Genomic DNA, 18096 nt, shown 5'->3' on the forward strand with positions numbered 1-18096 from the left:
TTTTTTTTAATATGTCGATTACATTAAATGACATTATTCTAGTTGAGTTCAAGAGAGAGGCAAATGTTCCACCTGAACCTCCCCCCCCTCCCCTCAATTTACGTCCCTGTTTTGAATTAACTTCAAAAGCAAAATTTAGTTTTTACGGGTAGATACTACGGTACATGTCGTTAAACGTCAGAGGTAAAATATGGTAGATACTACCTGTTCACTGGATTACTATCAACAAACTAAACGGGTCAGGTCTATTTCATCTGTCGGTTAAGTGTTAGGATTTTACCAGATTACAAACAGTTGCTCATCAAAACTACAGGGCAAGAAAAAACAATTCTAGAGATAAATAATTATTGAGATGTCTTAAGTGCTCAAGATATATAATAAAAAAAATAGTCGTAGTTGAAAATCTGCAAGAAGGTAAAGTTCTTTTTTCTGTCGCCCGATGGCGTATTGTTTGCGTAACTTTGACACACAAAACGATCCATTATTTCCAAAGGATCGTTTTTTTTTCTCTGGACATTACGATGGTTTACCGTGGTGGTCCGTTTAGTGTCAGTCTATTGTGTTATCGTTCTTGCGGTTTACCCTTTGCTTATATTATACAATTATCAAGATACATTCTTGTTTTTATCGTTTGATTATAGTATTTATTGTGCAGGCTACAACATTATTATTTTTTTTAATTGGTAATAAAGAAAGATAGAAAAAATGATGTTCATTCATTAAACTGAATTCCTAAGTTTATAAATGTTAAAACGTACTTGCGAATTTTGGAAAAAAATCCATGGATTCAAAAGTCAGAACACTTTCTTTAAAATTTTTAAATAAAGGGGTAATAACTATTGTCGTCTTCATATTATTTATTATTGAAAATATAATAAATAAGGAGGGCAAATTTCGATTAAAGTTGCCTATATTTATCCGCCTGTCTGTTTATTCATATTTCGTGTTTCAAGCAATAAGAAGCTTTTAAACAACTTTCCATACATTCAAGTACTTCTAAAAATACGTTATACGCTGATCCTTTATTGTGTTGTATAGTACTAGTAATATATACATTTTTTTACTTCAATCATTTATTCACTCATTCATTTACTATATTGTCGGAAAAAATATTTTTAAAAATACGAGCACCAAATCTTTCTTCTTTTGAAACAATAAGTCTAGAAAATCATTATCTTTGATCGACCGAATTTCACCCTATTTTTTATACCAAAGGCAGTGGCGTAGCTATGGGGGGTGGGTGGGCTGCCCCGGGCGGCACTTGCTTGGGGGCGGCATATTCGCGATGGGATCGTCTAGTGTGGTTCTTAACCGTAAATGCACTAAAACATATATAAATCCACGAATAACAAGAACTTAATAATAACCAATTTATTATTTTAAGAAATGTTGATTTTATGACCGTGCAAAAAATGTATGGAGGGGCGCTAATTTTAAGGATCGACCTGGGCGGCACATACTCTAGCTACGCCACTGACCAGAGGGCAGAACTTGCCAATTTATTCCAATGAAATATAATCCTATATTACTCATTATTTTTTGTCAGTTACGATCTTCCGGATAATATGTTTTTCTAAAAATACTATAATCTTATTTAAATTATTGCATTATTGCAAATTATATAATTATTACAATGAGTTGATCCATTACAATGAGTTTCTGCTTTCAAACAATAAGGAAATCGTTATTTTTATAGTTCTAGGCCATAGATATATCGTTTTTAGTAAATGTAGTATCGATACCGGCATATAATTTGGTAATACCGGTATCGATACTACCGGTATTGCAATCCCTAGTTGCAGACTATGACGTACAATGATATATATTATCGAAACAAAGCTTTTAAGCACTGTAATTTATAGAATTGTTTATTTTTTAAATATAAATTATAAAGTGAAGGGGGAGGAGTAAAATATAATGTTCCATCACTGGTAGATCGAAAGTTTGGCCACTGTTGTACATCCTTCCTTTAATCTCAGTTCTAAACTATTTACTTAATTATAATATTACTATACAATACTTGTCAACGAGTAATTTTAATTAATAATTACATAGAACAAATCGCCGTTATTAATTAACATCGATTCCCGACAGCTGACACAGGCTAGACGCTCTTTACATAATATCGAAAGCCAATCGCTTTGAAAGGACGAAGCCCTACAGCATACCGACAGCTAGGGACGGATTAACCCTAACTTGATTGATGTGCAATTTACAAGGACCTTTCTCAGGAAGCGTCTCCAAGGATTCCTCGGTAGGTCTATATGTACTATACTCTGTTTTAAAGCGTTCCGTAATTACTAGGCACGAACGCGTGCCGTGTCTTTTATTTGACTTGGCCATGTTTACCAGGCCATTAGCAGAAATGTGATATTTGTCTGAAGCGCGTGCAACAAACACGCGACATTTATATTACAATGACAAAATATATGACAGGATTTTATTTTTTAGCAAAAGCGACAATGTTTACGGTCGTGTGTCGGATATTGCCGCTTGGCGTATTACTTTTTCTTGCTTCTATTAACTGCCAGTTGAAGCACTAAATACTAATCTTTACAATCCATTTATTTTAATAATTATTTATCGCGTTTTTTAATATTATTTTCCGATAACTTTTAAGCCAGGAATTTATATCTAGTCGCGCGTGTCCCTGATGAAAAATACTTTGCGCCTATTTTTTTTTCTAATTCACATGGCACATGTTTTTTTTCTAATTCCAATTAGAGACCATACAAATATTCTTTGTCTGCTGAGGATTGGTAAAATCGGTCGATTGGAAATGAGAGATTTTTTGCTAATTAATAAACCGTTACATTTTATAATTAAATTTTATTTGCGCTCGTTGACTACTTGGGCTGTATTTTCAGCTATGGTTTGCAATACCGGTATTAGAACAAAAATCGACCATTGATACTATCGGTATTACAAAATAAAATAATTTAAGTCATTTAGTACAGCGAACTGTACAAAGTGACCCTTATGAACATCTCCTTCTGGTAGACGTCAATGCTTGTCATTGAGCGCGTGTACTGGAAGTGATTGTGATTGAGGCTGAGGTGAAGTTTTTACTAAATCTAATCCCACTCGGAATGATACTTAGCAATTCATTTAGCAATTCTGTTCGAAAGGATGTATGATAGTTTGATCATATGTGATTCACTTATAGGTTTCATCTAATTATTTGAGAACATTCGATGACAATTGAAAACGTCGGAACGCTGTCGAATTATATCTGCGTAACGTCATAGTGAAATGCGAAGCAATAGGAGCACCACATACGGTCATATCTTGCAGCTCCTTAACTCGACGAGTGCATACTTTAAAAATTAAAAATGTAATATTTAAACTTAGCTTGTGGACTGGATTCAAATAGAGTAGCAGGTTAGATTTGCCCCGTAGTTTGCCATCTTCTGCCCTAGAGAATTTCAATCGCGTCTTTTGTTCTTGACCGTTGCTATAAAGACGCTCATTTTGCATTAGCCATCTTACTTCTCAACGAACTTGCCAAACACAATGATGTTTTCGGTGATAGCTATGAGGAGCTGGATTTATGTATGTATGTAAAATGTTAAATAAAACTGGTTTTTATAACAAACATTATGGCGCATTAGGAAAACCTGCTAATGTCAGATTTGTAATTAAAAAAGTAAGAGTATTTTAATAGCAATGGCAAAGAGAAACAACCTGAATTATTCTAAGTAGAAATACTATTCCATGTAATGAGTAATATGCGCTCAAAATTTTTTATACTTTGGGATGCAATTTTTTTGTAATTTTTCGTTGTAATCTGGCGTAAGCCCAATGCGTTACAACAGGATAAATTTGGCAATTAGACATAATGAATAACTACAAGTAAATATAATATAACCACCAGATTTTTTAGTCTCTAAATTGGTGACATCTATATCATTTTTATGTGTATTTTAATTTATAATCAATAGTACTTTGGAACTGTGACGAATTCTTAATATAAACAAGCTATTTTTTTTATCTAGATATAACAAAATATGGCTTTTTTACTTAAAAAGTAATTCAACTCATATCTCTTTGTGTATTGTTTATATATTATATTTACAAAAAATACTAACATTAAAGACTAGGGCACTTTCACAGGATCCTGTGCAAAGCACTTATTTTATCAAGCCTCGAGGGAAGCTGCGCATTTTCTTTCATTTGCGAAAATTGTGATATATATAAAGGGTTTTATCTCACAAGGTAATGTAATGTCATTCTCGCGGGATTCAAACGGCAACAATGGTTTTGTCGAGAGCGGAGATTCACTCAGGAATGTTACATAATCTTTCATTTCAATTCAAATTTGATGCTTCTCGTAAATCTCGTTGGTCCAATCGAAGTTTTTGCACCATTACCGGTTGGTACTGGTTGAAAAATAAAAATAAAATAAAAAACGGCAGTATCGACTCGGCCCCAAGTTCTATATTGATTACCCCCATAAAGCCGTGCCTACCTATGGCCCGAACTGTCTTTCGGCAAGCATGTTATGCCATCCAGGATGTTATATTCAATAGAAAGTGGAGCATAAAGTTATGATACAATTCGGCGACGTCACGGAAACCCACCCCATACAGACGATTCGATGGGTAAAAGACGACGACGGCGGAGGTCAGGGTTTAAAATGAAAGCCCCGAAATTTAAGTGGACGGCTTGTGGTGGGACTTGGTGTTTAAGGTGCCTCGAGAATAATTAACATTCGCTATTATTTGATTTAACGCGAGGGTATGAATTGTTTGGCGTGAATGTCTAATTAGATTTACGCAAATTATTGTCACGACATTGTTAGTGTAAGTTTATACTTTGGCAAAATCCGGAATGGTTGTTTTTCTAGGATACATAACAAATAGTAAACATATTCCACAATTATGGATTTATTGACGATTGTTAATATATCTCTAAATAGGATTACAGCTGTTTCATTACTTTATTCTTTAAAGTGTCTAGTTTTTCAGATTTTGCCGTTTTATTTATAAAAAAAACGTTCGACATAATTTATCGTTTTTCAAAAATACTTTTGCATCAAAGCAATATTTTTTACTATAAATTATAATTAGAATCTAGTTTTTTATATGAAAATATATTTTTTGAGATAGAATCGTAATCTCGCAATTGTAATAATGTCTCTGGTTCATGAATTATGCCAGTCCGTGAATTTAATTAAGTGGCACATGCTTAAATCTGTCATGAATGGGAGAGAAGGCTAATTCATAGCCAATCGCGCTATTATTTAACTCCACATCCAATAAATATTTTTGTAAAAACTTACTTTTTAAGGTGGCTATTTAAAAGTAATATAAAAATATACGTACTGCCATAACAACACGTTGTTTCTAGGCATGGTCTCAGAGCTTATGCAAATAAAGGTTAAAAACGTGTAAAATTTTTGGGTGTTTTGAAATTTCAATTTCACTTGTTTTGTTAAGCCGAACATTTGTTGTTGAAGCTATTTTTAGAAACGCCACAAAAATAATATTCAGACCTCCGCCATTCCATTAGAATCACTTACGTTTCAGAGCTCAGAGAATTATTTACGTTAATACACAGGTAAAATTTTTAAAAGCAATAAAATATCTTACACATTATATGTAATAAATAATTATTTTTTAGTATATAAATAATAAAATGGGCGTTGATTGACCTTTTTCTAGCACTGTTCCAACTGATTGATTGGGCGTTGGTTGAACTTTCTTCTAGCACTGTTTTCTAACTTTGTAATAGAGCTGTTAGATAATAGATTAATTTTTTTTTGGATTTTTTTCTGTATATTGCTTTTCTCTCTCAGTGTATAGTTTTCTCTTAAATTAATATCGATGATTATAAATTTTTTCAAGTACTATAAAATATATGGCAAAAATATATTATTTCTATTTTTAATTTATATTTATTGACTTCTTTTACGTATGTTACAAATGTAAGCAAAACAAGTACTTATACAATTCGTAGGAATTTTTGTATTTGTATAAAAACTGCGAAAGAAATATTATAATTTTGCGTATATATATAATAGAGAGATCTTTATATTTTACTTTTTCTTATTTAAAAATCAAACACAGCTATTTATAAATTAGATTTTAATAAATTCGCTATAAATCATAATTTATCACTATATTTTTTATTTTTTGAAAAACTGTGTATTAACGAAATATTTCATTACTAATAATCATATAAAAAAACAATCGAGTGACTTAATTTTTAAGGTTTTATTGATATTATTATTATTACATATATAATTGACAGCACCAAAAAATAAAGTTGAAAGCACAAAACATATTCACAGTCACCATATGATAAAAATTATCATTTTTTAAGCAAATTTTTACAAAAAGATTACTTTATCAACTTTAAAAACTTACAATAATATATAAATCATTACACAGCTTATACATAAATAAGTTAGTGTTATGATCTATAGTCTTGAGTCATAAATATGTTTTTATTAAGCAAGAATCAACGATTTTTCCCATGAAAAATAAGTGTGCTTTTTGAGTTATTTTATTCTACGATTTTTTCTATGTATTTTACTTTAAAAAAAAATAATACTAATAAAACTTGAAATCTAGCTTCATAAATTAGTGTTATGTAATTAGCTATAATTTTATTTTATAAAGCAAGAATCACCGATTTTTCCTTAATATAAAATCGATATATTTATAAAACAAGACATTATAAGAAAACATTAGCGTGTTATTTCGATAGAGTTATTTTTATATATCGATAGGGTTATTTTTATCTATGTGGCGAAAAGGTGAAAAATTGTTATTGTGTTATTAATAAATATTGTTTATTGTATAATTAACCATACGATACAAATATTAATTACAGCCATTAATATTACAACTACAATTATAATTTTAAAGTAAAACTAAGATTTGTGAATTTATAACTTTTTTTTACTTACAATTATTTATAATTATAATAATAAATAATTAAATACACAGATTTAATTAGTACATAGTATAAGCAAAAATATTAATTATAGCCTTAAAATATATATTTATTATTAATTTACTATTATAATTTTGTATAGATTTTTCTACCGAAAAAATCCTAATTACATTTAAGAGTCAAATACTAATATTTTTATATATTTATACTATGTAGTAGAATATTTTAAAATATTTAATTTATATTACATTGATTTTTTAGATTAAAAAAACTAATAAAACTCTTCATTAGGCATTTTTCTTACAAAATTTTGAAAACGTCTAAATTTAATGTATATTAAAAAATAGGAATAATTAATTTTTATATACAAAAAATAGTTTTTCATTTCATTATTAAATACATAAATATTCCACGAAAGTGCAATTTAACAGTCTCTGAAACAATTTTGAAGCGTGTCATAAAGAGTTACTAATTCTACTATATGTTCCAGAAACTTCCGGATAAAAATAACGTTGGTTTATTTTTTTTATGTACATAAAAACATATGATATGTATGCAATATACAATATATAATATACTCTAGCACTTTCTCATACATTATACATCAAATATTTGTTTGTTGTTGTTTCCCACCCATTGCGCATGCGTGCGATAAAAATCGCTCAAATCCACCCAGTTTTCCTCATCCTTATTCGTCTCTTCTTTTTCAAGGTTGCAAATAAAATTCAAATCTCTTGGGATTTTCATGCTAATGATAATAGACTCTTCTTTGTGTTCTTCTGTGTATGATACATAATTTATCAGATAAACCGCCGACGCTTTGTCCCAGATATATCCGACTGGGCGTCGGAAGCGGCCGGGTGGAAATTGAGTGTGAAGTTAGACACACGTCGCCTTCCCTTCGGCTACAGAGGTGTTAAACAGTCGGTTGACGAAGATTGATTAAATTTCGTATAAGTAAACTTATGCGACAACGTTGAATAAGTATTCAGGCTAGATGGAACACCTTGAATATAATAAAAATAATAATAATTTCTGTTTTTTATGGAAATAAATTGTAACATACTATACGATGGTGATTATTCTATAGAAATAATATACACATGTAAAAATAGATTTAATATTTTGTTTAGAGCAACTTCAATTAAACCTTATTAGAAGTGACTTCTTATATATACATATATTACCAGTATTTATTCTATTAATTTATTAGAATAAAAAAACATAATATTAACAATCGCATTAATGCCAATCCGATTTCACGCACTTGCTTATAAATTAAGTAGACATTTGCGACATTCGCAAAAATAGGTATAAACACTGTCTAATACGGTTTTAGTTCGCATCGTTCCATGACCACTAACCTCTTATGTTTCTTAAAAGCGGTGATATTGTCCTTTGATACCTAAATTCAGATCGATATACCATATATTAACTTTCTGTAATTCTAGCCAAAAGGAAAGAAGGAAGATATTTAGGAGCAAGATGGAGAAATAAGAAAATATTATATATTTGCTATGAATTGTGTGATTTTGCATCTCTAAGCAAAGTATTCAATGGTAAATTTTTTGAATAGTTTTGTGATAAAACTATTGTTTGCTACAATCTTTTCCTAAACCACATCATCAGAAGTACGTTGGGTGTAAAAGATTTTTAATCCTTTTGACTCTTAATTTTCTAACTAAATTTGATGAAAATAAATGCTGATATTTTTTCCTTTGTGGCGCAATTTAAGACTGTTTAAAAATCTTTTCTCAATGGATAAAAATTATTAAGATCTTCAAGATTTGAAGGCACTTCAGATGAGCTTAAATATATTATTTAAAAACAGATTTTAGGCTCATTCATTACTGTATAGAATCATAATTGCAATATAAATTTAGAAGAGGCTGCAAGGATTAAGAAGATTTCTATAAATCATTTTCTTAAGTATATTATTTTAATTTTTTTTATCATTTTAATATCTATTATAAAGCAATTTTGATTTGCTTACTTTTTTCTTTATGATTTTTTTTATCGGAGTTACGATTTTTTTATTTTTTATATGTATTATTTTTGAAAAAATATATTTAATAATTTTATTTAAAATATTTAATTCCTCACTTTTGCCGAAGTTATAGTTTTTAATTTTTTTTAATCCTTTTCTTAAATTTATATTTTAGAACACTTTTTTTATTTTTTCTTGAAAATTTTAATGTTTTGAATAGCCGGCATTTAAAAAAACTAACGAGTTAAAAATTATTAGTATGGGAGGTTTCAATCATCTGTGCCATCATTATTAAACAATTTAGAGTGAGCAAGCTGATGCTGCAGCAGATTTTTGTTTGAGTTTATAATAACACTGATGGGCGAGGTGACGCCAACTATCGTACTCCCATCATGTTTGGCAAACGAATGTGTGATACTGCTGCAGCTACATCACAGTGTTGCCACCTAGTTCGTGGCCAACTAAATAAATCAGCCCCCACATAATATTTTTACACATTTGAGTTACATCTGTATGTATACTAAACAGATCTTTCAACGTATAAAATCACATTTTATAGAATCAAAATAAAGAAACATTTTAAAACCGTTTTTCACGTGTCTCAAAGTAGTGCGACTTATTCCAAGCTCTTAAGAATGACTTGTTCATAGTAAAATTTAATATCTTTTTAGTATAATATTTTTATCTAATATTCACTAAGCTTTTGTTTTTAGAATATGAAAGAAAAATAAAAGAATATGTAACCTTAAAAAAGTTATTATTTTTTTAATGATAAAGTTACTTTTGCACCATATGTTGTTTATGCACATTAAATTAATATAGGTATTTTAAAAAATGGGGCATTAATTTAGAAGTACTACTTTTAATTTATTCTATGGTATAAATATTTATTAGCAATAACCACTAGGTTTAAAAATAAAATGTTCATAGTAAGCTCCAAAACATATTATTAACATGATAATTAATTAATTATTAATAATAGCCATCACACCCCTCTCTTCGCTTATAATTTTACTACTTTATATCGCTATAAAATTTGATTACCAACCATTCATTCATTCTATCATCATTTCAAACTGCCCAACTGCGTCACAACTACCTACCCTTCTTACAAACACCGAGAAAATAAAACTACCCCCGACCCCAGTTGAGTGCGCCTGTCCCGGCAACTGGTCCGCCATCGTGTCAGTCCTGCCGCTCGCTCCGAGGGTGGAGCACGCATTTTCCACCCTTGCTTCGTGGAAAAACACCCCTTACATCTAACAGCCCTTCAGGGCGCCGGCTGAAACCTCTGACCGAGTGAATAAATCTTGGAAACCCGTCAGGATCTTTCGAGAAGGTGAGAAAAAGAGAGTGGGCCGATCTCTCCTCCCCCCGGAATCGACCCCTTAGGGTGCTTATGGCCGTTCACCCAGCGTTGACACCGTTTTTGGTTCTGTCTGTTTATGCACGTAATGTACGTGGTGTACAGAGCCCAGGAATGGTAAACAATTTGAGTGGCGAGATCGATTAAATGGCGCCTCCCTTCGGCGGGCGCCTTGTGCATTTGCACCATGTGGCTCTGGAACGCACGTATACATTATAGCGTATCTGAAATATAATGGACAGGGTTTTTCTCTATTCTGTGCTATCTATATTTTTAATATTATAAGTGTACATAAGGCATTTATGTCATTTGTATGTTGTCACCTATCATTAATTGAATTGAATTTAAGATTAAGATTATATCATATGATTATGGAATCATAATTTAAATTATAACTATAGTATTATTTTTTATTTAAATTAAAATTCTAACTTTAAAATTTTTGATATTTATTGTATTTTAAAACTATTTGTTAAACACTGAAAGAGAAATTTATAGGAAACTAATTAATGTTAGCATTTAAATAATTAGCATAAACATACAGAACCTCTAGATTTAAACACTGATAATTATATATATAAAAATATGACACGCAGTTTGATAAGCACCGTATCTATAATCCACGTGTTAAATTAATTAATCATATTAAATAATGCTTGTTGCGTTAGATTTTATTAGGTACCACACGTAACCGCCTTGACCTTTGTTGGTCACAAAGTACACTGACCTTTCATCGTATTTTTTTATATATACAGAATCATATTAGTATCTGGAATACTTATCGCGTGTTTGTGTCTATTTCGTCAAATAACCGCTTATATAATATGATAGTTATGAACAGCCATTTATTAAAATGTCTCGCGTAACTAATATCGATTGTGCTTTATTCACCCCCAGCCGGGGGGCCGCCGCTCGAGACGTCACAATTAACCCAATTTCGTTTTAGACGACTTTAAAATATTCAACGTCGCTTTGGTATATTTTTATATATGTATATATTTGCGCCCGATCGCTGTCTATTCGCGTGCTATCGATTAATACCCCCGCGGCGCTCGCCGAAACCATCATATTATACACGTGGATCATTAAAAATATTTATATAGCACAAATTGCGGTAGAGATTGACATAAAAATGTTTTTGTGATTTTTTCGGGCGTATTGAACAATTCCCCTTTTGATTAATGTAAGAATCAATGGCGCGAAATTTATGTGTTATGATCGCCGATGAAAAACAATGGCGGAATAGTGCTGCGCGACGGTCATAACAATAGTTAAAGCGTGCATTGCTAATTGAGCAATTAAAATTTTATTATATTGCTTTATGTTTTATGATATGATAATATAAGTAAATTAATATTAGTTTGGTATCCATTTTCATGTCATAAGACAAACATTTTAAAGCTTGAGATGTATATGTACATATTATAATATGTACAATATAAAAAAATATATATTGTATTTATTTATCAATTCCTAAATAATATTGATTTTATAATACAAATAAACAGATAGATTATTATATACATATGCGTGCATATGTACATATATGAACACAATAAATGATAAGTTTAAAAACATGATTTATTTATTTCTACCTCGCACCTCACTTCGTGCATTACACACGAATTTGGGTGATTCTTGTATTGATACTTTCTACTAATAAATCAATTATAGTTTGTCTCAAAAAAGGTGTTTTTAATTAGATAAACCTACACATGTTTATGTATTTAAATATTATTTAATGCATTGTGATATATAATGGGGTTTTTCTATAATGAATTTAAATTAAATTGTTAATTTTTATTTTTACGACGTTCCAATAAATTTATTACGTTCTTTTCAAAATTTATAAATTAAATTAAGAAAAACTAAAGTTCAGCAAAAAGTATGGGAAAAGAGTTTAAATTTCATGATTCATTATAAAGCCCAAAATAAAATAAAAATATTTTTAACTTTATTTTATTTTGCTCAAAATATGATAATACATTTTGTGCGAATAATATTTATACTTCATTTTTCAGTTTTTTCGATATTATATTTACGCTACATCTATTTTTAAAATGACATTATTAACTTATATTGTAAATTGATAGTGACAGGTATTTATATCAAAATATTATTATTAACAAATTAGCGTAAAGTACGTAAAAGTAGTGTAAAATTAAATGTAACAAAAAATATTTTAATAATAATACTAATATTTATGGAATGTTACGTGTAAATAATATTGTTGTATTTATAAAAATTACACAGTATATAGTTCAATACATGTAGTTCTAAAATAAATTATTTATTTATTTTTACATATATTTTTTTATGTATGTAAAACAAAAATGGCCGTTAAAATTAAGTTGATTTTTGTGCATAAAAATATGTAAAAAAAGTTTTTTATTTTTTTATATATTTGTATTAAAAAAATACTAGTTATCTCTAATAATATTTTTTTTGTTTAATATGATATATTTGTTTCAAAATTAGATTATTTTTGCAATTTCGAAGATTTTTTAAGCAATGTTAATTTTTTATTTTTTTTGCATAGCTGCCATTTTGAAACAAGATGGTGGATCATGTTGTATAACAAACTATATGGAAATCTGATTAAAACTACGATAGTTATCATGCTAACAAAAAGCGTCACATCACACATATAATCTAAAAATAAAACTTTTTTATTTTAATTTTAATTTTGCTTTTATTTCAATTTTATAATTTTTATATTTTATTTATTTTTATGATATTTTTAAGCGAAGCATTATTTTTAAATATTTTTAATGGCCACCCTTTTAAATTAAGATAGCAGACCAAACTAATTAATACATAAATTTAGCAAGGATATTAAAATAGTTAATTTTTCAAAAAAAAATCCACATTTGTGTTCCTAAAAAATAAAAATCTTTTTTTTTTATTTTGTTTCAATTTAAATTATGTATCGATTTTGTCAGTTTTTTTAACTTAGTTCAATTTTTTTTAATCGCTACAATTTTGAAACAAGATTATGAATTAAGTAAGATACAGTTATTATTTTGGGGTCTTCTGATATTAGTCGAAGTAACTGAAGCTTAAATACTATAATAATTTAGCTATACTATTACATAAAACCATTATTTATAATCATATAATTTCACTCGCAAAGAATTTAAGAGTATTCCTCTTGGATCTGCGTGTTTATTGTATCAATCATACATTACTTGATTTTATTTTATTTATATCTATAATATAAATACAAGTTATGTAGAATATTAATTTTCTGATAAAGTTAGTATACATATATTATATTTACATGCGTTGTGTTTAAAACACAATTTAAATTCCTTAATTGTGATTTTATCTGACATATTCAGAGCACATTGTTTTGCGCATTTTGTACATTGTAGAAAGGATGGCTCGAACAGATTGCCACGGAATTGAAACGTTAAATTTTCACGTAAACTACCCTCGAAACGTAACTATCTCTTTGTAAGTTCCGCGCAATCAATCATTCCAACACGGAATCGCTGAAAACTGTTGTTGTTAAACGTTAAATAATTGCGCTATAAACTTTGGAATGAAATTCAAGGATATTTCTAAACTACATCTCGTTAGGTAGTAAAGCGCTTTCAAGTTCATCCTCTGGATTGAGTTCTGAATGAATTTTTCCGACCTACGCATGCGTAAGTCGAATCAAATTGCGATTCGTGCCAAGGCAGGTTCATCGTTAAGATAATTGTACATTGATGTCTGTTATTAATTAATATTGTACGATTAAATGCGAGTTATGGTATTAAATTATAACCATTTGTGCAAAAATGAATTCATATTCGGAACGGCTTATTTAAATATCCGGTGGTATTTTATCTATAAACTACGTTTTATGCATACAATTAGAATCTTTATAATATCAAAAAAATAATATATACTTTAAAACGTTACATAATTTGTATTTTAATGTCTTTAAAACGATTACATTCATTCATGTATTATAATAATATTATTTGTTTAGATCAATAACTCATTATATAATATAGTTTGAATACAAATTGCTTGTTTTCTCCAATCATCATTGAAGTAAACGTTTCAATCAAAAACCAATTCCGAAAGAACGCAATAATTCATTCACATAATTCATACTATAACGATTCTTAAACGTCGGTTCTGTCATATTTCTATCATCGGAGAGAATCGATCTGCGATGACACAGCAGACCAGAAAACCCTCACACTCTTGACCTTCGATATGACATCTAAACGTTCGCTTCAACTATATTATACGGCAGAGGAATGTCAATTTTATGGTAGCCATGAAAAAATAGCATTTGGGGGACATTTTAAGCAGAAACACTTTATAGTGATTTCGATGATTGTTAGATTTTATTGTTTGATCATTTTATTGCTAACTAGCACGAAAGTCGAAGCTTTGCGTGCTTTGTTTGGAATCATCTGACGAATGTTGTGATTTGTATGCGAAATATCTATTTACACTATTACGAATATATTTAATTTGTTTTAAAGTTACTGAAGTGACAGACTTACATCACCATACAATAGTAGATAAATTTAAATGAGTTTTACCTCTTTACTATAAAAAAATAATAATGATAAAATTTAGTTTTACATTTTTTTATGTTGCCTGTGCATCTTCCATTTTAAGCTACTAATGCTCCTTAATGTTGCATGCTTGATTTGTACTGATACACGTCGATTAGTCTTTAAGCCGTTTTTAACACTGCTTCTAATTTATAGGACGGTGTTTTATTTATTTATTTAATTAAAAGGTAAAAATAGTATATTCATTATATATAAAAACTTGTGATTTATATACGTATATATATATTTATATACATGAACAATATTTTTTTTGCAAAATATGTAGTGTTAAATAATCAATTAATAAATATATTTATTATATATATATATATATATATATATATATATATATATATATATATATATATATATATATATATATATATATATATTCAATAAAATATATAGTAATAATTATTTGTCACACTAAAACCATCACTATTTCTAATTTTTAATAATTTAATAATTCATCCTCTTTCTGATTTTCAATAATTTAATAGATATAAGCTTGATAAATAGTTTATGTAATCTTAGTCGCACAATACCTTTTTAGAAATATGCATTAGATGTTTTCCGATTTATTAACCTATTGATATTATTTTTTAATTAAAAAAAATATTTAGTGAATCTTGAAGATATTCTTTTAGAAAACAAATAGTATAGTTTTACTATTACGGAACATGTGCTTTCAATTTGTTCCACGTGTTCCGTATGGCGTAATAACGAAAGCTCGTTCGTTTTGTATAACCAAAGTAATGTATTTTTTTGCGCCTTGGCCTCGATGCGAATTTCTACACGCAAAGTTAAATGCCCCTTTGCTTTCTGTTTACTTTCTCCGGTTTACTCTGTTTGATTGTTTGCAATATATGCCCTTTTAAACAAAAAAAGGCATGCATATCTTATAAAGTAAAATCCCTACTTTAAAATGTGACTTTAAAGCAAAAGCTGTATTTTATAACAGCTTAAATCTGCAGGTAACTAAAGTAGATGCTTTGATTTTGCTAACTAGGAAATGTCTCAAAATATTTTTGTAGGATAGTGTTTTATTTAAATACTAGCATAGTTTTTGTTCTAACCTAATCGACAATACATCTGTGTAAAATTTAATCTAACCTAATAGGTAAAAGAACGACGGTTAAGGAACGCGATTACTATGTATTTAATTTATAAATACTCACAAACAACTATACATAACAAGTATTGTAACGTCGTTCTTAAGTTCGAATCAAAATATGTCGTTATACTAAGATCAGTCCTAGTTACAATAAAAACATTTTGTATGAAAGTTTTCGGGGACAAATTGAAGATTCGTTATACTGAAAATTTCGTTATTTCGGTTTTCGTTATAAAGAGATTTCACTGTATTATGATTACAGTGCCATTGGCGTAAAAATAAATATTAAATTAAATATGAAGTTAGTTGCAAGTAAAATAATATTTTAATAATTATTATTTTACATGAGGCGATCGATTTGTGTATTTGAAAAACAATGTAAATATATTTTAATTAAAATTAATTATTAATGTAAAAATTAAAAGTGTGCTTTAAAACATAATAAATAAAAAATCATGATCTTAAAAAAAATTGAATCAAACATGCTAAAGCACGCATTTACAAATATTTATAAAATTCACGCAGAAATGATCCGTTCCGTTCTTAACGTTCGCAGCATTTCATGAAGACGTGAAAATTTATTAAAAAAATATCGGTTAAAAATTCTGCTATTTTTCTAATATTTTCAAAATTATTTACCGGTATTTCATCCCGAGGAGTTCCAGTTTAATTTTAACTATGTTTATATGTACACATAATCATATTTACAAATTCTGATTAATGATTATATATGCATTAAAAAACAATTTTTTCACAACCAACAACTGATGAATAGTACTAGGAAAAAGTCTGATGACAGTTGACTGCAGCTGTAATATTTTTTATCAAGTTTGATTCTGCAAAGAAAGATTAAGATTGCAAGTTAAGGGCTTAAAAGGACTAAGATCTTTAATATACAACGATTTTAAAAATAATTAATTTTTTTAATAATAAAAAAGCTTGCTAATTTGCTTATTGCGCATTCCTCCAACCCCGCATTTGTTTCCGGCGTCAAATTTCGCCCAATTTGTTCGTAATTAATTATGATTGAACCGATTCCGAGTATTACCCCAACCCTGAATTGCTACACAGTTACGCTCCGAGTGCTTTAATGCTTGCTCACGTAATTACTTAGTAAGCCTCGCCCACATTTGGGATGGGCCCTCTGTAAATCGACGCTTCGACCCCGTTCCTCATGTCGTGTTCACACTGCGTTTATAAATCATCCAGAGTCACGAAAGACACTTTGACAGGACGCAATGCAGGTCCTACAGCCACAATCTTAAAATTGCAGTCAACGAACTGGGTGGCGTTATGCAATCTCTCGACTCAGATTTATTCAGCAAGTTCAGTGTCCTGCTTGTGAAATATTAAACCGTCTAGCCGCACTGGGTTTTCCTAGGCCAGGGGTAGCCAACCGCGGGGTGTCATTTTACACTGTGATTAATGGATAGATTTGTTATTTTAAATGATGATTCTAAAATCATTAATAATAATTGTAAAATATATGCAATTAATCTTTCTCGCCAGAAATTAGCACTATAAATATTTTCCTCTGTGCTGTAGAATTCTGTAGCATATGTTTTATATAAATATTTTATTTTCAGTACATGTCCCGCGTATTGCTATGCCAATTATTTATGATGAATTTTGTAGAATCTGCAATTGAGATCGTCAATTAAAAGTTTAAGTGTAATTAACAGAAACTCATATTTTTCCTTCCGTAATATTCTTAATAGTAATATTTATAATAATATATAAGTGAAAAGGCATATATATCATATAAATATACATGTCAAATTATTGAGTTACACATGAGTTTAAATATCACATAAAATTACAGTTGTTTTGTTAACTTTTGACAATTTAAATTAATCATTCCGATCGAAAACCACGGATTAGTTTTTCCCAGCTTTTACTAGTTTCATTGATAAATATCTTTTATTTTACTAATTATTATCGTAATAATTCACATCTATAAAAAAATCTACAGAAAACTGCAGCTTCATATTATGTTTTTAGAACGCATAATGTGTAACTGTTTTATCACAAATTTATTTGATAATCAATGAAATATTAAATTATTGTAAGCTGTAAAAACCTAAATATATTGTATTTTTATAACCATCAGATAATTAATTTAATTTATTTATTGATGATAATAGTTAATAGTTGTTAAAATATAAAT

General features: G+C 28.9%; 1 protein-coding gene across 9 annotated transcripts in view; it reads left to right on the top strand.

Moving 5' to 3' along the window:
• Window positions 1-10036: 10036 nt before the first annotated feature.
• tau (microtubule-associated protein tau) overlaps window positions 10037-18096 on the top strand; it is a 35818-nt gene continuing 27758 nt past the window's right edge. For 2 of the 9 annotated variants that reach the window (XM_088186832.1, XM_088186833.1), the window contains exon 1: window positions 10037-10226. The gene's annotated coding sequence lies outside the window, so the exon portion shown is untranslated. The remainder of the gene's footprint in view (window positions 10227-18096) is intronic. The other 7 variants (XM_088186830.1, XM_088186831.1, XR_015809722.1 and 4 more) reach the window with 7 other exon arrangements.

Source organism: Plectrocnemia conspersa, unplaced genomic scaffold, assembly GCF_051122295.1.
Source record: "Plectrocnemia conspersa isolate PC_06_02 unplaced genomic scaffold, ASM5112229v1 ptg000005l, whole genome shotgun sequence".
NCBI classification, from domain to species: domain Eukaryota; kingdom Metazoa; phylum Arthropoda; class Insecta; order Trichoptera; family Polycentropodidae; genus Plectrocnemia; species Plectrocnemia conspersa.